Here is a 25,443-nt window from a genome sequence, read left to right on the forward strand (position 1 = left end):
GGTTCGCGCCAAAGAAATGCAACCGACACGAGTCGTACTGCAAAATAACCACAGGCGGGGGGGGGGGGGGGTTGCAAAAATCCGTCACTGGGATTTTCGGTGATCCCGCGAACCGGTCCACCCCGAGGTTCAAAGTTGACGGCGGCCGTCACTCCCCCCGTCGGGTAGCGGCTGGAGGGAGGGGGGGGGGCTATTATTGATTTACAAGCCGAGAGAGTGTTGGACTCCCGCTCGCCGGCACCGGTAGACTGCCCGCGCTGCGCCCGCGTATGGCGGTTGCGCACTGGCGGCTCGAAGGCGCGACCGGCACCGAGCGCCAGTCAGTCGGTGTTCGCCCTCCGCGCGCCAAGCTACGTCTCCGTCGCGACCCCACCCTCGTGCGCGTTCCTCGCATGATCGGATTCCCAGTACTCACGACCGGTGTTTCGTACCTGTGAAGTTGTCGAAAGTTGAAAGTTGGAGTGAAGTTCGGACTCTCTTTAGTGTAGTCTTGAAGTTTTGGATTTTTCGAGTTTCGCATTATTTTCGGGGTTTTCTGGTTTTTCCTGATTACGTCAAAAAATAAATTTATAAAAGTTGTTTCTGGTTTGTGTGGTGTCTCTTGGATTTTACGGCTTGGATTAAATTGGATAACTTTTTATACCAGGTTGGATATTTTTCATGGTTAAATTGTTTGTTATCTATTTGGAGACCGCACATCTCCTCGATATTTATAGGTTTGAAGACATAATGGCCCAGTTTCTGCGATCTTTATTAGAACTGTCTGATATACTTATTTTTACCGCCGGGTGTATGACTATGTAGTTCCTTTCTTTAATTTAGTTTTTTTTTCATAAACTTTCTCTATCAAAACAGGAAAGAACAGAAGAAAATCTGATTGTTGTTTTAATGTTTTGGATTTTTCTTGAAGTCTCGAATTTCACTGAACGCTGCTCATTGCGATTGAGCTGTTTTTGATGCTTTCACACATTTTAGTTCATCAAATCTGTTGAAAGATCTTAAAATCTATGGTGGTAGGTGTCAACTTTAGGTATACGTTAAACATTTCTGAGGGCCCAACTATCATAGTTGTACTTAACTGCAATTGGCGAATATGCTGAGATTTAAATCTGAAATTAATACTATCCGATTCATCGTTTGAAAGTTTCAAAACAGAAGCTAGAGGTAGCAAATGCACTCCTCTATAATATTAAGTTTTTGCATTCGGTCGGAAAAAATATTTAAAAACGTAGCATCAAACTGATTCGTCGAAAAAGACAGAAATGCAAACAGTAGAGGTACCGGGTTGAAGACGGATTTCTGCGAATCTGAAGAGATTTTGCTAACTGAACCTCAATACCATTTTCGTTTCTTGTTTTTCTCTATAGACACATTTTTTCGTGTATTTTGGTATTCATATAAGCTGTAAAACGAACGATCTCGGCAATCATACGGCCAGGCGCGCCCTTACATTCGCTTGATACTCTGTGCATTACCCTTGAAATACTTTTTTGGTATGAACCAACCGAACCCAAGTTCTTCCCGGTTTTAGTGTATACACGTATGTGATGTTTGCTATATGTGGCGGCGATGACCTAATACAACAGCTTGCGTTTAACCCTCGGCTCCCATCAAGAATTTGTAAATTTTAATGACTAGAGATGAATTGTTTCTTTTTATTGCTCCATTCAAAATAGAACTCAACAAAAGTTAAATTTTATCGCGATCAGACGTATTAAATACCGCCGTGTTTCATGAAAATGAAGCATGTAACCCGTAAAACAAACAATCTTAGAAGTTATACAGCTATAGGCGCGTCTTCACATTCGCGTGGTACTCCACGCATTATCTGTGAGTTGGTTTTGTGGTATGACCCAACCGAACTCAAGTTCTTCCAGGAATCTGAGTAAAGCTTACTTTCAAATCTTCAAAAAATGCTCAATTGTTTCGCCCTGAGAGTAAATTACTTTCAATAATTGAGTTGGGTTTCAATTGCGACGGTCTAAAATGTCTGTCCCAAACTTTCAAATACTGGAATATGTCCATCAAACGTTTCTCCCCGAAGATTTCGGGGTTTTAAAAGCATAATGCTTTTCAGAATAGCCGAGTACTTTTTCATTTATGTCAGAATCTACTTCGAAATAATTTTGAAGAGGATATTTAATGAAGTTCTTTTTGACTCGAGTAGGCACTGTCTTCAGTGCGAGGTATAGACGAAGAGCTGCTGCGCTCTATTTAAAAGGGGGATGTAAGATGAGCATTCAAATAAGGGTTAACAACTTTCTATTCACAAGCCCAAAAAATTATGTTAGGGACCTCAATTAAAAATTAAAGATTAAAAATAAATTAATAAACGAATTTTTATAAATTTTTTCCGAGGTTGACTCATTATGTTTCAGCCCCCAGTCTTCTTCGTGGACGCTAGGCACTGTAACAAATGAAAGTACACGGAGAAAACCACTTCGTGCGTGGGACCCGAAGTTTAGATCATATGGATTTCTGAAGTTTTCGGATTAAGCATCTGGACACTTTTAGTTTGGTTTGGATCACACATCTGAAACTTCAGTTCTTACATCTGAAGTACTTCGGTTTTCACATCCGAAAAACTTCGGTTCACACATCTGAAGTACTTCAGATGTGTGATCCGAACCTCGACAGCTAGACCTAAAGTGTTCAGACGCTCAATCCGAAAACTTCAGAGATCCATATGACCTAAACTTCGGGTCCCACGCAAGAGGTTTTTTTCTCCGTGTAATAATATTTTAAAAATAAATGGGGGGGGGGGAGTTGTGAAGGGGCGAATTGAGGACGAAGCTAGAGGCATTATTCAAAGGTGATTGGTCCTTTGCATGTCAGAACCCAGACGGATCGGAACAAAACCGGGCCCGGCTCCTTTTGATTTTTCAGGGCAAGGCGGAAGGATGCACGGCTCGAATTTCGTCGCTCTTCATTATTCGCGGCCGCGCGGTATTCACGAGCGACTCCTGAAAGGAGGGGAGATTCGATCCTTAAACCGCGTATGCGGGTGCGATTTCCATCCGAGTTAGGTTTTTTTTATCTCGCAGCGGGGAAATCTCCCTTCGAACCCCCTCCTGTGACGGTGAACTACGGAGTGAGCGAGAAATTAGAGCGCAAGGATGCCTATCTCCCGCGAGTTTCGGTCGCCTAGTTTTTCTCGGCGGCCGTAATGGCCAGTTTGATTTTTCCTCATCGTTGCCAGATTTTTCTGAAAAAAAACTCAGAGAGTTTATTGTTGTATTAACTAGAAATTCTTTCTCACCGTTGCCAAATCTAGCCGACGAACACTGAAAAAAAATTCTGCACACGCAAAAAAAATAGTTGGTGCTGATGGCAGAACCTTCTGTTCACAGAACTCCTACACTTTCTCCGTTATACTTGTAGGATTTTTCTGCCGTGAGAACAGAACTTCAGTCGTGAGCACGGAGTAGTCTGTTCTCATAACGGAAACTTCTGTAAATGTTACAGTGTTACACGGAGGAAAAAACTTCGGGCGTGGGACCCGAAGTTTAGGTCATATGGATCTCTGAAGTTTTCGGATTGGGCATCTGAACACTTCAGGTCTAGCTATCGAGGCTCGGATCGCACATCTGAAACTTCAGTTCTTATACATCTGAAGTACTTCAGATGTGAGAACCGAAATTTTCCGGATGTGAAAACCGAAGTACTTTAGATGTAAGAACTGAAGTTTCAGGTGTGTGATCCAAACCTCAGCAGCTGGACCTAAAGTGTTCAGATGCTCAATCCGAAAACTTCAGAGATCCATAGGACATAAACTTCGGGTCCCACGCATGAGGTTTTTTTCTTGGTGTACAAAGATTGTGCAGGATTGATCCAGAAGTCAGGGAAAAACTGTATTCCCGGAAATGGACGAATTCTCAGGCGTTGTTACACTGTTCCAGCCCTTGTTACGGCCGGCTGAGAACATCCTGAAATTATATAAACCATGATCTAATATTTGCCGGAAGTCAATGAATTTTCTCAAAATTGATCATGGAAAACCAATAAAAATCAAAGAATCTTAACCTTATTGTTCTATAGACATGCTTTGGCACCCACATGCTGGAAAAACCTAGAATCACAAAACCTATCAAGAATCGAAAGTCGGTCAAGGAAGTTATAAACCGAAACGTGGTATCTTTAAGTGTCAAAAACAGAAATTTTTTTCTCTTTCAGCTTCAAGTTAATTTTAATTTTTACAATAATTTGATGTGCTACGTTGGTTCGTCTTTAAATAATTATAGACAAGTTAAAAATCCGATCACTGTCTCGCGGACTTGGGAGAAGAATTTTATGTATTCCACAAGAATCTGGAAGAAAACGGGAAGTATCTTCAGTTTTTGCTATGGAAATCACTTCCTAGCAATGAAAGAAGTCGAGAAAAGTAAACTAAATGAAGGATGCTAAAAACCATAATTTTATCACACAGTCTAACATCTGCGCCTCTCGCCTCGCGCTCTCACTCCTAATAAAACCAGAAAAATACGTAGATTCGTGATTTTTTTCCGGTTTCCCGTCTCGATTGGATTGAATTCGGTGGATGGGAACGAAGTCTCCCGATGTGTCGAGTAGATAGTGAGGCCGTGCAAAAATAATTTTTGATTGGTCGCTCACCTCTGAGAGGGAATACTCTGCCATGCATAAGAAAAACACCGTATGAGCCTTTGGATGTTGCCGAGTTTCCTTTGATACAATTTTGTGAATATTTTTCGCACTTTGATCTATAATATCTGACAATATCGACGGGAAATATGCATATTTTCCCTCCGAAATAAACGATTCATCAGAGGATATTTGGGAACTCTCGAATGTTCATACGACGTTTTTTCTTAGCACGGCAGTACGGACGATTGAATTTTATTAACCTTTTTGAGAGACTTTTCCCCCCTGCTGATTCTGAAACCAAAAATTTCATGGCTGGCAGAAACAATCGACTTGGAATCCGATCACTATTGTTTGTAGCCTGTTGGTCAATTGCATAATCCTGTTCTGCTTTTACTTCCGGACACTCAAATCTGTTACGGGAATTTTCAAATATGATTCTCTTTTATGTTGTATCGAATTGGTGCACAGTCTATGTTTTCTCCTGTTATACCTACGTGATTTCTACAACAAAAGTGCAAGTATGCTAAAAATGAATTTAAAAGGAAAAATTATAAATATAATGGTCTCGCTTATTATTGATCATATCGGATAAGTAAATGCGTCACTAGGTCTGACTTTTTTTCTTTTTCTTTCTGTTTCTTTTTTTTCTTTTTTTTTTTTTTTTTTAAATAAATCAGGGTGTCTATAAGTCCGGAATTTCCGGAAATAGCACTGATTTTTTAAAGGCGGTCCGGAAGTACTTAAAAAGTGCGGAATTTCCGTAAGAAGGTCCGGAATTTTTTTCCTTTTTGTCGCAATCTGAGCGAAAAATTCCAAATTTTGAAATACCTCGAATTTCGTCAAATGGAGGTACTAAGTAAAAAAGTACTGAATTTCTCTGTTGAGGAGGCACTGAATTTTCTTGGGTATGTACTGAAAAAGTACAGTAAAAGTACTGATTTTTCCTGTTCTGCCTTTTCTAGTAGACACCCTGTAGATGCTTCAATATGGGTGACTTTTTCTTTGATATCAGCATATTTTCTTAATTTCAGAAAAAATTCCTCTTGGTGGCAAATCTGAGAATATTTTTGCTCAGATTAAGTCACTTTTTCCGATGCTGGGTCCCGCAAGGTTCCTCTCAAGAAAGCTCTCGCCACTCTCTCGGCCGTTGTGGAGCCTGAGCTAAGCTTAAACAAGAAGCGATAAGCTTTTTTAAAAGCGGTTGACGCCGGGTGGAGGCGGAGGGGGAGGGGTTGGTGGGGGTGCCAGCGTTGTGCCGGAAGGAAGGAACCGGATTGGCGATTAAGTTTTAAGCGAGATGCAACGAGGGCCTATCTGCTCATCTTCGAGCTCATCCGGGAGCAGGTGAGGGAGGAATTAAATAAATTCTCGCACTAGGCGACTTAACTCCGTGTCGGGTGCCCTCTCTCCCCCCCCCCCCCCCTGCCTCCGGCCTACGCTCTAGATTGACGGAAGCAATGCCGTGTTAGGGAAGAACGCCGCATGAACATTCGCATGTTGTCAAATCGTCGCTCCTCTAGCGTAAGCGCGTACCTCGATTTGCACGTGACCCCTGTGCTCCGTATAACTCTATGCTTTCTAAGACCCATGTGAAAATAGAGATGCGCCCTTACGTCGGAGGAGCGACTCCGATGAGGAGGAAATGTCCCTCAATTTAGTATTAGATGCCGAGAAAAATTATGAATATTTTCTCGCAAATTTTTCAGAAATAATAAATTGCATTGAATATTATTTTACAAACCAGCGTTGCTTGAAATCGATAGACAAAACTATACACAAAGACGGAAAAATAAATATTGAGGGATCCTATCGGTGGAAATAGGTGGTTGCAATGGACAAATGAAGTAGGTAATAGACTTACGAACTGCAACCAACAAGAGACCCTATAATAGTTCCTCTCAGTCTACAAGAACTACCCATTTCAACCAATTAGGATCGCTCTGTACTCCCTATGTCTTTTTTTGTATATAGCTTTGTCTATCAATTGCAAAAATTAGCCCGCAGCGGGCGTATTTTTGAAATTGCTCGACATAGAAGTCGAAGGGAAAATGGAGCGATACTATTGGTGGAAGCAGGTTATCGTGATGGACAAAGGATGTTGTAGACTAACCAATGGCAACCTATGAGAGACCGTATAGTGATGGTAAAACTGCAGAAATGCGTATCCTTGTTGCGGTGTCTCAATGTCTGCTCCTGTTTTATTCTTTAAAGGAAACCGAACCAACATCATGCCTTGAAATATTCCTACATAATTCTTCTTATAGAGAAGAAAAATCACCAAAGCCTTCAGTAATATGACGTTTAGTGGTTTTCCATGTAAAAAAATAAAATACAACAGGAAGTCTGCAACTCCGCAAACCGATGTACACATTTCTGCAGTTTCATCATCGCTAGGTAGTTAGTGTATCTTTTTTCCTCATATTCTGTAACAATCACACGTTTCAGCCAATGAAAACGCTCCATTCGCCCTATGTATACGTTGTCTATAGCTTTATTTACGAATATCAATAATCAGCCCACTAAGTGCAGGTATCATCATCAGTCAATTCTTAGATATGGCTCCACTCGCTACTCGAAAACGGGACTATTTCATGTACAGAGAAGGGATCTTACTCACTCGAGCAACTATTCGAACTCCGTTGTAGTCATTTTGCCTACACGTGGATTTGCGGGCGTTTTCAAAACTTTAGCTGCGTTCGCGGTACGGGACGTGGATTGCATAGGGAGCATAGAGCGTTACCTCCTTTGTCCCGTTTTTCAATTGCTTTATCTATCAATTTCAGTAATCAACCATTGTCTAAATTGGACGGATTTAATCAGAATTTCACGCTGTATAAGATTCTCTCATGTTTTATGAACTCCCCAAACGTTACAGAGGGAACGGTATATTTATTCAAAGTTACCGAAGAGACTATTTTAACTTTAATATGGTGCGCATCTTGATTGTGCATGGATTTCCTCTGGAGAATCACCCAAAACAAAGCTTCTGTGCGAATAAATTATAGAAATTTGCGTGTATAGACAGGGTGTCTACAAGTCCGGAATGTTCGGAAAGTCCGGAAATAGTACTGATTTTTTACGGGCAGTCCGGAAGTACCGAAAAAGTGCGGAAATTCTGCAAGAAAGTTCGGAATTTTTGTCATTTTTGTCGCAATTTTAGCGAGAAATTTAATTGTTTGGAATTTTTCGAATAATTTCGTTGAATGGAGGTACTGAAAAAGTACCGACTTTTTCTATTGAGGAGGTACTGAATTTCCTGGGAATATACCGAAAAAGTACTGTAAAAGCACTGATTTTTGGCCGGCCTATTTTAGTAAGCACCCTGCTAGATTAAGTTGTGACGGTCCACACATGGGAACGGCACGACACCCCCCCCCCCGCCCCTTTTCGCCCTCTTACTCCCTAGCTCGTGGGTGAAGGAAAGAGTATATTTATGACTGGTGTCATTTATTTTATCCATCACCACCACAGCTTTTAACTTGTGTTTTAACTCAAACAGAAATTAACACGTCGCTTGATTGCTCGAGTCGCTCGCAAGGAGCTCCCCTTATTTTTCATCCCTCCCCGCGCGAGCCTCCCCCCTCATCCCCCCTCGTGTCCCCCGCCCCTGTTTTGTTTGATTTATTGTTGTGCGTTACGGCCGTTTTCTTTTCGCTCCATCACATCGGTTGTCTCTCCCGTCAGTTCCCTCTCCCCTCACCCCCGCCCTCCCTAATTCTTTTTTTTTCGATGGGTAAATCGAGTTAGCCGTGAGGGTGCGTTTTGATCGGACGCTGGCCGGGATGTTTTCGCCCAGTGCGCGCAGAGCGACTTCTCACAGCGGCTCGCTTGAATAATTCGATCGTTTTAGGCCAGGGCTGGTGGAGGTCTGGAGAGGTAGAGGGTAGAGGTCCAGGAAACTCTTACAAGTCAGTAATTGAGTCGCACACCGAGAAAAAAGATTGGTAGAATTTACCATTCAAAATACACGCTAGAAGCATGGACAACTATGCACCAGTGGTGATGCGTGAGTGACCGATTACCGATGTTTCCCCATTTGAAACTGTAGCAAAAAATCGATTATTAAGGTGTTTGTTGCGAACACCCTGTTTATCGATCCTTTTTCATGGGTTTAAATGACAGATCAATCGATAAATCGCAAAGCACGCCACGTCGCTGCTATGCCCCTTACGAGGGGTTGCCTTGTCAGGATCCTTTAAACTCGAATTCGTGTCAATGTCCGAACCGCGAAAAAAGCCCGAAGATAATTTTTCCGCTAGAAAAGAAAATAAAAAAGAAATGTTTGGCATACTTAATCCCGACGCGTTCCCGCAGGACACCCCAGCCGTCGAAAGGTCCTCGCAACGTCCCCCGTTAGGGCCTAAACCAGGAGCCGGCTCATAACGTCTTCATCACGAGGGACCGATCGCGCGCGGAAGGGGGGGGGGATTTACGAGCAAGATTAAAATTCGCCGTTGCGGTCGGCAACCCGCCTAGCACTGACGAGCAATTAATGCAAATGACTCGTGGAGCCGGCTTATTAGCATCGGACCGAAAACATGCAAATTATACCACCCCCCCCCCCACCTCCACTCGGGGTTCATCCCCGGGACGAGTGGATAAAAAAGGGGGCGACGAGCGGCCCCCGGATTATTTATAATTGAAAGGCGGGGGACGGGAGGACGCGGGGAGGGGGGACGGAGGGAAAGGTGAATATTTCATGATTAATTCAAATCTTCGGATCTTCGCGTCCCGGCTAATGGACGAGTCCGAAATAAGGCGTTCAGGTGATGACGACGAGGAGGGGGGGGGGGGGGTTGCCGCCGCGGAGAAAAATGATCGTCGCTTTGGAGAGCCGCCCTGAAAGTGGTCGCTTTTCGGGAGCTCGAGAATTTCAGTGACACGCGGTTGGAGTATGGTGTAAGGGACGTCGAAAATACGGGGATGGATTTGTTGCACACGAGAGGGGAGATGGAAAAGCTTTGCCACCAGTGACGTGGCTTGCTTTGCGATGCATCGATTGATATGCCATTAAATCTATGAAAAAATATCGATTATCTTGGCGTTTGCTGCGAACAACATAATGATCGATTTTTTAACATACCTTCAAGTGGGATGATATCGATAGTCGATTATCACGCCCCAGCACCGATTCCCATGCTCCAAACGAAGTCCACATGATCTTCTAGACGAAATAATGCCAAATTTCCTTCTTTAAAATACGAATTTTCTGGGATACTAGTTCATGATTTTCTCTCATTATTTCAGATAATTTTGCACTCAATTTAACTAAAATTATCTGAAAATGTTGTGTGTGTGTATATATATATATATATATATATATATATATATATATATATATATATGAGAGTTTAGCGACGTTTAAATGTTCATGTGGCGCTTTCCTTCGGCAAGGCACGACTATACACACAACACAGTGGCGATTCTTGAAAGTCGGCAACACTGTTTACCCTCCATTTAAATGTATGTAAAACAATCGATTCTCGGTGAGCCAGCTCGCTTTACTTAAAATCGATATTTTTGATGAATTCATATGAGGGAAACACAGTGTTGTCAACTTTCAAAATTGTTACTGAAAGAGAAGCTAACCGAGTAGACTTTGTACGTAAGAGTGCTCAAAAATCGTGCTGAGCATGACCAAAATACACTTCAGCACGCGTATTTTGTACACTTACTTTTGTTCTCTTGATTGGTCGAGAATGTCAAGGAGTCACTATATTTATGAATATTTTCCCCTGAAATTCCAGGAACTTTCGGTGAAATTGCGAACAAAATTATCCGAAAAATTAGAAGGAAAATATTCATTAGTTTACCAGAAAATTCGTGTTTTATCCTAGGATATTTGGCAACGCCTTAAGGTTCATACGGCGTTTATCCTTAGCACGGCAGTAAAGGCCTAGATACACACGGCGCTTAATCGCCGCGATAGAAAGACGGAATCCAATGGGGAGCTTTGATTTCGATCCATTGACGTCGATTTATCGAAATCAAGGCTCTCCATTGGCTTTCGTCTCTCAATCGCGGCGATTAATCGCCGTGTTTGAAAGACGGAAGCCAATGGAGAGCCTTGATTTCCATCCATTGACGTCGATATATCGAAATCAAGGTTCTCCATTGGCTTTCGTCTTTCAATCGCGGCGATTAATCGCCGTGTGTATCTAGGCCTTAAGGGTCGCCGAATCTGAAAGACCCATTTTTCGCCGCGAGAGCTTGTAGTCGCGGAAATAGGTGGTGACATCTAACGTTACATCAAACACGACATCAGCTTCTTTGTCCTTTATGAACACGCGGCTTGCACGCCGAAAAGAAATGTTTCGGCCGCGTCTTCGAGAGCTTGATGACGGGCCCCACCATCGGAGCTCCCCAAAGCAAAGACGGCTTTTTCGTGAGATTCCGCGAAGTCGGGAACCCTCAAAGCAAGGTCGTCGGGGCTACGCCGGGCTTTGCGGGGAGTTTTGACCCTTTGATCGGGGAATGACTTGGCTCCAACTTTGACTAAATTCTACTTGAGCCTCGAGGGCTTCGGATGCTCATCCCTGGCTCGCCTCCCCCCCCCCCCCGCTCACCCCTCTCAGTCCCCAAACCTTATCCCCGCAAGCCTCTCAGCCGCTTTATTGTGTGCGGCTGATGATAGGTGCAGCTCCTCTCCGATTCTCTGTGCTACCGAATGTCTGATTCGTCGTTTACTTTGTTGTCGTGCCCGGTGGCGTGGCGTGTGTTGCGATGTATCGATTGCTGCTTGTATTTAAACCTATGGAAAGGATCGATTAACAGGGTGCTCGCAGCGAACACCTTGATAATCGATTCTTTACCACGGATTCAAATGGGGAAATATCGATAATCGATCATTCACGCCGCGCCACAGGTCGTGCCACCGAGGAGGGCAGTTTTAAAGCCAAATCGAGACTAAGTCATCAAAGATTTCTGTCTGACTTAGAAAGAAATGATGACGAGAACTTGAGATGAAAAGGAGAAGCCCTCGGCGCGGCAATCGGCATAGGGAGAAATGATGACGAGGACTTGAGATGAAAAGGAGAAGCCCTCGGCGCGGCGCGGCAATCGGCATGTAACACATATTAGCGCCTACGAGACTGCACGAATACTTCACGCATTGTATCAAACACAGTGCGGTTATTGTGGTCAGCGTGAAACGGATAGCGCCTACAAGAATACATGAATACTTCACGCATTGCGCCAAACACAATGCGGTCAGCTTGAAACGCATAGTGCCTACAAGACTGCGTGAATACTTCACGCATTGCGCCAAAAATGGTGCATGCGTTCGGCGCGGCGGCGGAAGTTAAAATCATTAAACCAAATTTTGTGTTTGTTCTTGCATAATTTTTTCTTTCATTTCTTATGAATGGAAGGCGAAGGCCTTGTTCATTAGAGATAGGTTTACGAAACTTGACTTTCGCGCAAAGTTCCGTGACCTTTTGCTAGTAGTGTTGACAGGGCTTTCCCAAAAAATGTGTTCAACACGAGTAAACACGTCTTATGCACCCCACCCCCGCTGGCACGTTCACTTGATGGTTTTTATTGATGTTTCAAAACGAATGAGAAGGGGGTGGCAAAATACATGGGCGGCAAGTAGGAAAATCCGGCCCTGTGAAAGACACAAGGTTTGAGAATCTGTTTTTTTTCTAGCGATCATCCTCGGAACATTAGACATAACAGGCGAATGAGAAGTCCTCCCTGCCGAACCGGGAAGAAAGAAAATTAAAAATCGATAACAAGTTGCAGGTAGAAAAGAAGATAGTCCGTCGGCTCGTTGCCCTCCATTTCCTGTTTTGTTATAATTACTTCCTAATGACTTTTAATCCTCGAAACTACCTATTTAACACTTTTATTGCCTTTGCCGGAGACTTGCTAAGCCTGCCTAAGCCCTGCTAACACCTTTTAATACCCTCGAGGACTGTCAAATCATTTTAGATCCGCAGTGGTCTTAACGGTAATTTTATACCCCGGATGAAGACGGCCCTTTTCAAGGGCTTGAGAGTCAGGAGCGTGTGAAATTCGTTGGTGCTGTAAATCATCCTCTAATTGGCGCTAAGACTTTGAACCTTTTCCACTCACTCGAATCTCTTCTTTTTCGAGTGCTGCAACTTCGGGGGAGACGATTATTCCGTCCTCGTTCTCGAAACAAACCGTCCAAGACCGGAGAGGTCCGCATCGGCAGTCTCGTAACTTCTTGAGTTTACGCTGTGTTTAAAATCAAGGTGGCACTAGTGACAATGCACACAGGTTTTTAAACTTTTTCCGTTTAAATTCACTGAGAATATTGGATTCTAGGCGGGACAACCCGCTTTGATGGCATAGATTGCTTCATATCATTTAAGAAGGGAAACGATGAGATTGTTAAATGTTAATGGGTTCACGGATCATTTGGCAATTTGTTTAACAGACCGGAGATGCTGAAATATATATGAAATTAAAATGATTTAATGCATTTTCACTCATTGTTTTCTGATGATGGATTATATGTATCCGAAAATACATTGAAGAATTTAAATTTTATATATTTTTCAGCATCTTTGGTCTGTTAAACAAATTTTCTAAGTAATACTATATGTATAGATGCCAATATGGTGCCTAAATTTAACGCTTTCGATGGGTCAGTCGCGCTAGTCCCGTTATGACGGTGTAAGCTTATACCGAAGCAAAGAATAATAAGATCTATTAAAACGATAAGTTTTTACGTCCAGCGTCAACGTAACTATTCCTCACTGATGAACACGGCGTATGACGTCATCTACCACGGTATTGCATGTCTTGGTCTTTTCCCCTTCAGTTTTATCAATCAGGGATACACTACACTTTTAATTTGGACTATATTTTGCAATTAGGACCTTTAATCACTGGCTCATCCGTAGAAAAAAACTTGTATGCGTAGGGAAACTAATGGTACATACGTCGTTTCTAAATCGAGCTAGAAATTGTAGCTCATAATTGCAAAATGGGGTGATGGCAACGTCCGACGTTTATAATGCGTTTTTTTCTGAACACGGCAGCATACTGCCGTGCTAAGGAAAAACGCCGTATGAGCCTTCAGGCGTTGCCTAGTTACCCCTAGCAAATCACTAATTTCCAGGAAAAGTTTTGATTTTTTGTCTACCAATTTCTCAGATTATTTTGTTTGTAATTAGATCTAAAACGTCTAATAATTTCTCAGAAAAATATTCATAATTTTTCTCAAAAATAAACATAAAATCGAAGGAAATTTGGCAACTCTCGAATGTTCATACGGCGTTCTTCCTTAGCACGGCAGCATAGGCAACACCATTTACAACTTGATTTCTCGCCGCTTCAGCTCTCTTGCGGATCAACTCTTAGCAAGCTCGATCTATGCGTCCTCCTTTCTTTCACATCGGCAGGGCATTATATGAGGTATATGGACTACGCGTTTGAGGAATTGGCTGCACTTCAATGCATTCGTAAATGCTGTTTGAGTCTATTCCGCGAGTTATTTATTGCGATCCTCCCTTTGCTATTTCTCAGATCCCTGAGCTCCGTAGATGCGCTCTTAATAGAAGTAGAAGTGAGTAGCAGTTCGCACCTAATGACCCGCATACTTCAAAGCAAGGCATCGACGTTCCACATCATAGTCGTCAAATTTCTCAACATTTTCCCGGGATTCCGCTCTTATGGAGAAGCAACACCGAAAAAAAATTGAGGTTGATTTAGCATTCTGGATGTAAAAAAAGTGTGCGAGAACTTATAAAATGCTGTAACCTGCAACAGTAGTTAGTTTTACATATTGGCATTGCTGAGGTGTCTGCTGTAGCGAGTAATTCAGCATTTTATAGGTTTTCCCACACTTTTTCTCACCCAGAATGTTGAATCAGCTTCACTTTTTTTCAGTGGAGGACTTCAAAATCTGGTAGCGTGTTGTGAAATGAAACTTTTTCCGAAAAGAAGTCTATTGCTTGAAAATGATTAGCTGAGCTCCGTTTTTGGGATCATGACAAGCATTTGCTCAATTTATATATTTTTTGCCGCGCTGTGTAGTAATCAGTGACGAGCAAATGAATTTTCTTTTCGAATGGTTCCTTTTTCAATGAAAAGAGCTGGATTAAGAACAGCCGAACAATTTAGTGATCGCAGTAAGTCGTCTGACTTGTAAATTTGTACCGATTGGAACATTGGAAACTTAAGTCAAGAGAGAGATGAACAGAATAACTTGAAAAAGCTCAAATTAAGGTTGATGGATACATACTTTCTCCTAAATATTCAGAAAATTTTTCGAACTGACCGGTAAAAGAATGTGGAGGTCACAAAAATGGCCAATGGACGTTTTCTGCCCTCAAAACCCCATTTTTTCAAAGGTGTTCATGAAAAATCCAAAACAATTGCCTTTCCTAACTTCTCTAGACACTCTGCAATTTGACGATACCCGTTTTGAGATGCAATCTCAACGAAGCTGAATTCCCTAAATACTTCGAGTTAAAACAAGTAGGATCCATCTCTGATTGGCTCTCGTGTTTTAGGCATCCCCGGTGTCATACACAGGAAGGAGGAGAATATTCTCCGCATGCAAAGATTACGAACTGGAATGGACCGGGAAATCAGGGGCACACCAGGGGAAAAGGGGATGAGAGAGGGACCATAAGCGAGGTGAGGGATTTGGGAATGATTTGATCTAAGATTACGAAACACGCTCTATCTGTGTAATCTTTTTCCCGATTTGTGACATCCCTGAGTCGTCGTGTCTTAAGATGAATCGATGGACGCCATATTTTGAGTCAAAACGACCTGCGATCTATCGCATCAATTGGTTCCATTTTTTCAGCTACTCGTCATTTTTCTCAAATTTTGAGATTGCAATTCTGTTGTCAGGAGACGAAAAAATTCACTTACCTATTTTGATAAACATATTCAACGTAATGATGGCGTGATTTTTTTGGAAGAAAAATATTGCATTCGATCTGATATCGAAACTGCACTCAAATGCTATATTTTTCCTCTCAAAAACCACGTCTTCATTGCGTTAAAGTTCGTCAAAATTGGTAAGCGAATTCTTTAGTCTCCTGACAACAGATTTGCGATCTCAAAATTCGAGAAAAATGACTAGTAGCTGGAAAAATGGAACTAACAGATGCGATTTATTGCATGTCGTTTTGAAATAAAATACAGCGTCCATCGAATTACTTCCCTTAAAATTTATTTATTTATTTAACATCAGTGTACATAAATGCCACATGTTGCGGCTCACAATACTTGTCAAACCCCCCCCCCCCCCTTAAATTTACACATTAATATAATATAGGTACATTAAAGATCATAGGGAAGCATTTGAGAATATTACAAAAATTTACAAAATAAAATAAAAGGGACAGAAAATTACAGTTAACTATACTAAAAATACTCCAGGTTTACTCCCGGCCGCTAAAAATCGTCGGGTTTCCACGTCGAACTCGGCAAAAGTGCCTCGCGTGACTCCTCAAGCACAATGGACGCGAATGAGCTCAGTTTATTCCCGTCTAATTAGGTTTCTTCGGATATTATCGGAAATAGCCACCGAAAGATCCGGTAATTCATACGTCGGGAAGTAATGCGACGGGGAGAGGGGTCGGGGGGCGGGTTTCAATCAAATGCAAAAGGGGACGGGCCCGCGTTAAATGTCTGCGCAGTCAGTGAGAAGATTATAATTAGGGCGCATTGAGATTTAAGTTCATCGAGACGGCGAAATGCATGTGATCAGCTTAATTGGGCGCTTTCAAAGCCAAAGCGGGGGACAACTCAGGCGCAGGCGAACCGAACGCACACCCGAGATCAAAACTCGGATGCATTCGCCTGTCACCGATGGATGTCCGCTGTCTGTGTATCATCGTTTGATGATCCTGCGGCTTGATCATTTGCATTCAGAGTCGGGGCTCCGATCAAGGTCATTGCCCCCCCCCCCCCCCCCCCCGCCACCCCCCAGACACCAGTAATTGATGCAACGAATGCAAATACAGTGTAATCGGCGCACTGACAGAAGTAGAGGATGTCAATGGCAGGGTGGCATGAAACGTAAAAAAGAAATGAAAGATTGGAAACTCCAGTGAAATATTTCATAAAATTTCACGAGGCTTTGAAATATTTCATATTTTTCAGGAGCTAGAGAATGCAACCCGCACTCAGACGCACAAAACTAAGCCCTCACAAGTGTATTGTAAACTATTACTAACTAATCGGACGATACCTCACACAGCATTTTCAAACTCTTCACTCCATTTTGCAAAGTGTAACTGAGTTTTTCATAGTTTTCTCTCTACAATCCTTGAGACTCTCCGATTTTCCCAACAAACGTGGTTGCTTAGTCTTGGTCCTGAAAAGCTGCCGTGAATCTTGTTCAACATTTTATCTCCGTACCTGAAATTTTCCCACACGGGACTAGATGAATCAGTGAGAACGAAAAGACACCAACTCGGTGACTAAAAAATGCTCAATTTTCATTAAAGAGAGTCAGTTTTCTTAAAGATCATTGAAGTTAACGCATCTGTTCCAACTCGGACCTTCAAAGTGTCCTCAAGTACTCGTCTCTCGGCACCAAAAATCTTTTTCTTGTGCTAACTTCTTCAACTACCGTTCAATTTTGCGTGTGTTTTGATTATTTTCATTTTTTCGAGTTGGTGTGTTTTCGTTATCACTGATTCAAATTCTTTCATTCTTTCTTTCATTCTTCCTCCGGATAGCCAATATTTCCCTCACTACAAAAAGGAGTCTGGGTAATCTCCCTCAAAGCTCCAGTTGACGAGGAAGCCGCACAAAAAGAGAATCACAAGTGCCTTCATCCCTAAGCAGCCCCGCAGACCCGGGGGGGGGGGGGGGGCTGGTTTTCCGCGAACCAACGTCGAAGCACTCCATCACCTGCATCGCGCATATCTCGTTATTATTTCCCCATGCATCACTTAGTCGGAGTCGTAAACTTAATTTTCGAGTTTCGCTAACGCAGTGTTTATAGCTTTTCACTCTCGGCCGTCGCGCAACGCGTGTCCCTTTCACGTTGGCCTAGCCTCCTCCAGTGGCGTGGCGTGAATAATCGATTATCGATATCGCGCCATTTGAAGCTATGGTAAAGAATCGATTACTAAGGTGTTCGCTGCGAACACCCTGATAATCGATCTTTTTTCATAGGTTTAAATGGCATAACAATCGATGTATCGCAATTCACGCCACGCCACTGGCCTCCTCGGTCCCCGGTCTGAGAAGTTTCGGCTTAATGAAGCAGCGTTGATGTTGGTATTCAAAAGCCGTGTGATATCCCGCCCCCGCCCCCCGTCCCCCGGATGCAGGTGAAATTGAACGTGTCGCGATTAACTTACTTAAGCCTCGCCCTCGCCCCGAGAACCAGCCCTCGAGGTTTCTGCTTTGAATTGGGATCGCTCGGCCCCGGTCGTCCTGAATACGGACGACAGAGCGGTAATGAAGCTAATTAGGTATGTTGGTTATGTTCGACAGCCGAGCCCGTGGAAAGGGGCATTGAAATATTGAAAACTTACAGATTTTTTAGTTTGAAATTTCAGAGGTAATTTTAAGTAAACATTTTCCCCATCGTAAGCCACGGTTACTGTGCATTCCTCAGCGTTCTCTATAGAGTACACAGAGTCGTAATGTAAATGGAGGAGCTGGCGCCACTGTTAAGCATTTTTCAGGTCCAGAATTCCGAGACTTTTGTCCTGTGTCACGCCGGGTCACTTTTCCGACAGGGTGTCTACAAGTTCGGAATTTCCGGAAAGTCTGGAATTAGTACTGATTTTTAAGGGCGGTCCAAAAGTACTGCAAAAGTGCGGAAATTCCGCAAGAAGGTCCGGAATTTTTTATCGTTTTTGTCACGATTTGAGCGAGGAATTCAAATTTTTGAAATTTCTCGAAATACGTCAAATGAGGGTACTGAAGAATTAGTGAATTTTTCCGTTGAGGAGGTACCGAATTTCTCGGAAATGTACTAAAAAAGTACTGTAAAAGTACTAATTTTTGGTCAGCCTGTTTTGGTAGACACCCTGCCGATACATAATCGATTGTTTTCAATACTCGAGGACCTGGTCATCTGATGTAAACAAAGAGGATAGGAATCACTACGTAGTCTCCATCGCCATTTTGGATCGAAAATGTATCGAAAAAGTGACCGAAGTTCGGCGCACACCGGGCTCGGAACTCGTCGACCAGAACATGGCGCCAGCTCTCCCATTTCCACTACGACTCCATGTTTTCTATGATAGCCCCCTAGCGACTTAAATTCCACCCAAATTCTTCCGCTTAACAGACAAGTTATTTCAAAATAAGTCCCCTGTTATCCAAATGTTAGTGAATGCATCGTCAACTCTTGGGGAACACACTGCATGGACTGTGCGTGAATGGGAACGTGTTCGGCAACTATGTTTAAGTGAGCAGGGTGTCTAGCATTAGGATTTTTCCGATTTTCCCGATTCTATCAGGATTTAATCCCGATTGCATCTGGATTTGAGGAAAAATCTGTCAAAATCAGGAATTGAGAAAAGTCGGCCGTCCGCTTATTTTCCGTTAATTATCCGCTATCCGTCCGTTAATTTTTCTCCGCAAAAAATCAGGATTTGGAAAAATTATAAAATCAGGATTTAGCAGTTGAAAATCAGGAAAAATCAGGATTACATCAGGATTACCCAAAATGAAAAAAAACTAGACATCTCGGTGAGGTTCATTCCAGTCTGTAACTGTAGCAACATGTAAAAAAGTAATTTTCGAGACAGTCTCTGACACCGTGGGAGCCATCCAAAGACGGAAAAACGGTACATGACTCGGTTGTTTAACGCTATCCAAATGCGTATTTTTCACAAGATTTCCCATTTAAGTACCCAACAAGGATAAACACGAGTTGACCCTAAATCAAGACCGCGGCCAACGACGGAGAAATCCGGGGACAATCAAGAACATCCTTAACACAGATTCTCAGTCCTTTCCTCCTTGTTTATAGGTTGTATACCCACAGCACCACAACGGAAGGACGGGGGGAGGGGGTTGAAAGGGGGGGGGGGAGCATTTAATCTCGGAACCGTCGCGGCTGTGACCGGCGAGAGAGTCGACGGATAATTTTTATCCTCATTCTTGGCGAACTTCAATAAAACTCCCAAGTTTTTATGTCCGGCCAGTATGATCCGCGCAGAACAAATGAAATTAGCGTTTTTACCGTCGCCTCCGGGGATTCCTGCCGTTCCGTGAAGTGAGATCAACCTTGTTTGTTTTTGTTTGAAACAACGTATTCAGCGTTGATTCCTCTTCATGAAAGCTGGAATTTAAATGTTTTCAAGCCTTCAGCTGTCCCTGGCCGGTGAACGCTGTTCAGTTGAGATCTGCATCGAATCAAAGGCATTTTCGTAGAAGACTCATTTTTTCGGCTAATTTTTAGAACGACGTATGCGCTTTTGATTGCATGCACGAATAGGCGCTTTCTCACGCATGGGTCATACATAAAGCTCTCGGAAATTAAATGAATAACTTGTGTGATCAGTAGAATTCTCTTTGCGGAAGATACAACCTGTGTTCCATGATCTGAAAATACTTCTGTGACATTCAGAGTCCCACCACAAAGTAGCAATGTTGCCCATGCGTTCAACTTTAGGGTGTCTGCAAGTCCGGTATTTCCGGAAAGTTTGGAAACAGTACTGATTTTTTTAACGGCGGTCCGGAAGTATTGAAAACGTGCGGAATTTCCGCAAGTAGGTCCAGAATTTTTCATTTTGTCGCAAATTTGAGGGAGAGATTTAACATTTTGGAATTTTCCAAATTTCGTCAATTGGAGGTATTGAAAAAGTACTGAATTTTTCTGTTGTGGAGGTACTGAATTTCTTGAGAATGTACTGAAAAAGCACTGTAAAAGTACTGTTTTTGGCCAGCCTGTTCTAGTAGACACCCTGAACTTTGTCTTGACAGCGTGAGTTTTATTGCGTGTCTCAAAATTTCGGTCGACATGTCTTAAAGAGACCTCACTGGATTTTTTCTAAAATTGAATAGAAAAGTTGAATGAAATTGGAAGTAGCAACATCATCTTTGTTTTTCCGGGGGAAAAAAATCACTTTAAAACACGGATTTCTCATTTTAAAAATCCACAACGGGGTTATCAAAAACGCACTCTTCTCGCACTCGACGTCGGCCAGGTGGGTGTAAATCAGTCAACACGCGAACGCACCACTAAACACTTTTCCGCTCCCGTTTTCCTCGGCATGCTATTAATCAACACCCACACCCCGTTGCCACATCACCCTCTAAAATCCACCGATTCTCGCGGTGGCTTCGGGAGAAATCCTCGCGACCGGACAACGCCGCTCTCCTCCGCGGCCGATTATAATAATTTCCGCGGCGATATTGATATCACGGCTTATATTCACACTAATCATGATTTAGCCACGTCTTGCCGGGGGCAGGGCGCGGGGGAGGGGGAGGCCTCTTACCTGCCGCAAATAAAACGAGTCATGAATAAATTTAAAAATCCCTCACTCTCAACCTCGGTGCCTCGCCGCAGCCGCACAGTGGACAGGGAGTCTATATTGGAAATAAAAAAAACACATCGGATCTAGAGTCCAGACTCTTGAAAACATTGACAAGACAATGGACTCTTGATTCAATCAGATTTTTGCTTAAATCAAAAGGAAATCCGCTCAAATTAAGAGGTCTGGTTCTTGATTTAAGCAAAAATCCGATTGAATCAAGAGTATTTTTTTTGTCGATGTTTTTAAGAGTCTGGACTCTAGATCCAATGTGTTTTTTTTTTCCAGTGTGTCTACAAGTCCGGAATTTCTGGAAAGTTCGGAAATAGTGCTGATTTTTTAAGGGCGGCCCGGAAGTATTGAAAAAGTGCGGAAATTTCGGTAGAAGGTCCGGAATTTTTCATTTTTGTCGCAATTTGGGAGAGAAATTAAAAGTTTTGAAATCTTTTGAATTTCGTCAAATGGAGGTATTGAAAAAGTACTGAATTTTTCCGTCGAGGAGGTACTAAATTTCTCGAGAATGTACTGAAAAAGTACCGTAAAAGTACTGATTTTTGGCCAACCTGTGTAAGTAGACACCGTGGTGGATCGAGTCAATAGTAGAGTACCTGTATAGGGAGAGTAGCGACAGATGTGAAACTCCGAAAGTCCATCAGGCCTTCACCGATGCCTCCGCGAATAAAGTTAGGGCCCAAAAGGGCAGCCAACCTATGAATTTCGAATGTCCAGAGCGATTTACAAATACAATTGTTACGAACCGTCGTTTAGAAAGCATGTATTTGGCTTACTTTTTGCATAAATTTACTTATTTTTGCGAAAGAACGCTCATTTATGTACATTCTTAGCCATCTTGGTTAGAATTGAAATCTGTAGGCTGGCAGTGAAATTTTGTGTGTTAGAAGTTGCTCAGAAGGGTGGCTGCACTTTTGGGCCCTAAGCCCTCCATGAACCGATCTGTCGCTACTCTCCCTATACAGGTACTCTAGTCAATAGGAGAGGTCTGACTAAATTCGGAAACTTTAAACGCTTATAACTCCGCTTATACACAACTTCAAGGTTCTGAATGTGGTTCCAATGGGCTCCTCGAGAAATTTTCTGCGTTAAGCACCCCTTGATAATTAAAATGTGTCGAAATAAACATCAAAATTTGCGGTTTTAGTCAAAAAAATTATGTCCGACCTCTCTAGTTGACTCGATCCACTGTGAGCCTCGCTTCGTTTGACGGTGGACGAATCCCGCCTGCCATGCTGAGGAATAACGCCGTATGTACTTCTAGTTGTTGCCGAATTGCCCCCAAAAAAATATGAATTTTGGGGGGTATTTCCTAATATTTTTTCTTTGAAATTTTCAGAGGAGTTTGACTCAATTCGATACAGCGTGGCCGAAAATTTTTGAGTGAAAATGTTAATAATTTCTTTTGAAAATTCATATTCTAACCGAAGCAATTTGGCAACGTTAGGATACTCATACGGCGTTCTCCCCTTAGACGGCAGTATTTTTCCAGAGTTCCTGGAATTAGGGCAGGAAAAATAATTGCGACGGCTCCTCTGTCCTCAGGTTGCAAATCGGTGAGCTTGCGGGGAAATTGGACGCTGAATGGAATTACCGTTTCGGTGTCGAGGTAGAAACAGCGTAGGTGCTCTTTATCTCAACGTGCAGATAGGTGCTTTTACACGCAATTCAATCGAGGGTGTTTTGTAACAGCAAACCAACAGCATTAGGAAGCGGCGAATTCACTCGTTCTTAGCAGTTAGTGAAGTGTTAGATTGATACTTTTGGCGGATTTGAGTGTACATTTTACCAGAAGGAACTCCTTTATCGGGCCCTTCTATGAAACGACGTATCTGCACTAGAGTTACTAATCTATAGTCAAAGTTTATAATGCGCAGCTACGATGTCAACGAAGCAAATCTTTTCCCATGCTACACTTTTCTTGGAAAATACTGACAAAACAGTTTTCCTTAAAATTGTCTGTGTCCGTTTTACACCCATTCAGTTGATAAGATGACATGACATGTAATTAATCATCGTAATTCTAATGCCACCTCGTGGAATTTCTTTAGATTTTACCAATGTTGCATCAATCAAAATATTTTAATTATCATTTAAATTTTTGAAAACCTTTTGAAAAAATTAAAAGTTACATTTTATCTGATTTCAGGTGAGTTGACACACTTTTCATACAGAATTGGGTAATTACATTCCTACTCCGACCGGTAAGTTAGAAATCCAATCCGTCCGTAGCTTTCAGGTAGAAATCAAATATATCGTAGTCGGCGGTGAAACTCCCAAACCATGTATCTCTGTTTGCGACGTTTCCAATCTCCTGTCACATTTTATATTTTCAAATGGAAAACAATTTAACGGCAAGTCTGAGAAACTGCCTTGATTTTTCTTCTACGTGCGACGAAAATTCTGTGACAATTGTAAGAAATGATTTTGATTTGTTTGCGCTTTAAAAAATAAAACAGGAGCAGAAATTTCAAAACACCGCATACGAGATGTGTGGTTTGGAAGTTCCACCGTCGATGTGTTTTCTCAACACAATTTTATGTAGAACACGGTACACATAGTAAAAAGTTTCAACTTGTCCTCCTACATGACTCAACATTTGTTTATGCTCGTGAATTTTAACTCGCCTCTTCAAGAGTTCGTGCTTTAGTCGAATCATATTGGGCACAGAACTAATTTCAGTGCATCTATTCAGCGACATTCTTTCATTTAACTGAATCGTCCTAGTTGAGGATGATCACAAAAACCGCACATCAAAGGAGGCAGCGCGATTTGAAGTTGGAAAGAACAGTTGGATTTAGAAACTAACCAAAGTCTAACCTAGGTATTGTTTATCTTATTTACGAAGATTTTAGAAAGTCTTCACTTTGCACAAGTTCTTTGCCTAAGATTTTAATCTCAGTCAACGTGTCTCGTGTGCCAATGAAGTGGACCACATTTTTTAATAAGGAGCCGAGTGAACCTGGCTCGTCCATAAAATCATCCATCTCCGTGGGGAGTCTAATGGCTCATATTTTGTTTTTGAAATTAGTCTGAAATAATACTTCCTCAATTCAGAATTAAAGTCCAATCCTCATTCTGTCTTTCTGTTCATTGTCTCCAAATCACTCCTTCTTTTGAAGCTTACGACCTCACAGTTAAAGTTTTAAAACCTGCACAGGAAATGAAGCATCTAAGATTTACAATGAATAATTGTGATAAATAAAAAAAAATGAAAGAGCGACGAAGTCTTAGATAATACTCGAGCGAGAAGATTTGTAAAGACCGCTTGGTAAAGATTCTGTAAAACTGGGTCATTTCTGTAAATCGTCTTTGACGTTATTGACATTGAAGGAGGGACAAAGAAGATGTGATTTAGCTCGGATCTCCGAATCCCGAAGATAGTTTCATTGATAGAGAATTACGGTCGAGAGAGAATGTGTGAAATAAAATCAAAGTGAATTTTTGAACCGTTCCGTGTCGGAAGAAGTTGCTCTCGCACTCCACAAATCCTAGATTTGATGATAGAAATGAAAAAGAATTCGCAGGGGTGCCACATCTCAATGATGTGTCGAGAAAGTTTTACGCTGAAATACATACGTCTGATGGTTTATTTTGATGCACGTTGCTTACCTAAAATTTCACGTAAAATACGACGTGCACAACGAAAATTACCGAAATCAACTCCTTCCAAAGATATGTAATGATTCTTGATGCGTGAATTCAAACCGCCCGCTCATAAAAACTCAAGGCTCTGCGTGATTCAAATCGTGGGCTAAACATCATCATGACAGTCTCTGCGATATAAAAGTCTGGCAATCTCAATCTTGACGCTTTGGCTCAGCTGTAGCAAATTGCTTATAGTTTGAACAACACATGGTGGGAAATGAACATCGCTCGGTTGAGAAGCTTGCTGAAACCGTTATAGTGCGCAATTTGACTCACGTAGAGCTTTGAGTTTCTTGTGAGCGGGCAGTTCAAATTCCTCGTAACCAATGTGAAATAAAAACGTTCATATCTTCGTTAGGAGTTGGTTTCAGTGATTTTCGTTGTGTGAATCGTGTTCCACGTGAAATTTTGGTTAAGAAACATGTATCAGATTGCTTAAATTTGTATCTTGTCTTGGTCCATTATCTAACGTGCTATTGCGGGATCAACTAGGGCCTTGACTCCACGGGACGTTTTCATGGGATGTGTTCCAAGTTCGAATCGCAGGATTGAAACTTCTGGGATTTTTCCCAGTTACCGTCTCCACGGGACGGGGCTCATACAGTCCTGCGACTAGTTTGTGCGGGAAGATAAATTAGTCAAAGTCGAGTGTTTCACCAGGATTAAAATAATAATTCAACTCAATTGACAATTAGACACATTATTTTAACTAAACAAACATGAGTAATGTAGTAAT

At 42.2% G+C, this 25,443-nt stretch overlaps 1 protein-coding gene across 1 annotated transcript in view; it reads left to right on the plus strand.

Moving 5' to 3' along the window:
* Positions 1–242: 242 nt before the first annotated feature.
* Positions 243–25,443, plus strand: part of LOC109031015 (neuroligin-4, X-linked) — a 649,145-nt gene continuing 623,944 nt past the window's right edge. Inside the window, exon 1 of the mRNA XM_072298040.1 lies at positions 243–646. The gene's annotated coding sequence lies outside the window, so the exon portion shown is untranslated. The remainder of the gene's footprint in view (positions 647–25,443) is intronic.

The sequence above is a fragment of the Bemisia tabaci genome, chromosome 3, assembly GCF_918797505.1.
Source record: "Bemisia tabaci chromosome 3, PGI_BMITA_v3".
Lineage (NCBI taxonomy): Eukaryota > Metazoa > Arthropoda > Insecta > Hemiptera > Aleyrodidae > Bemisia > Bemisia tabaci.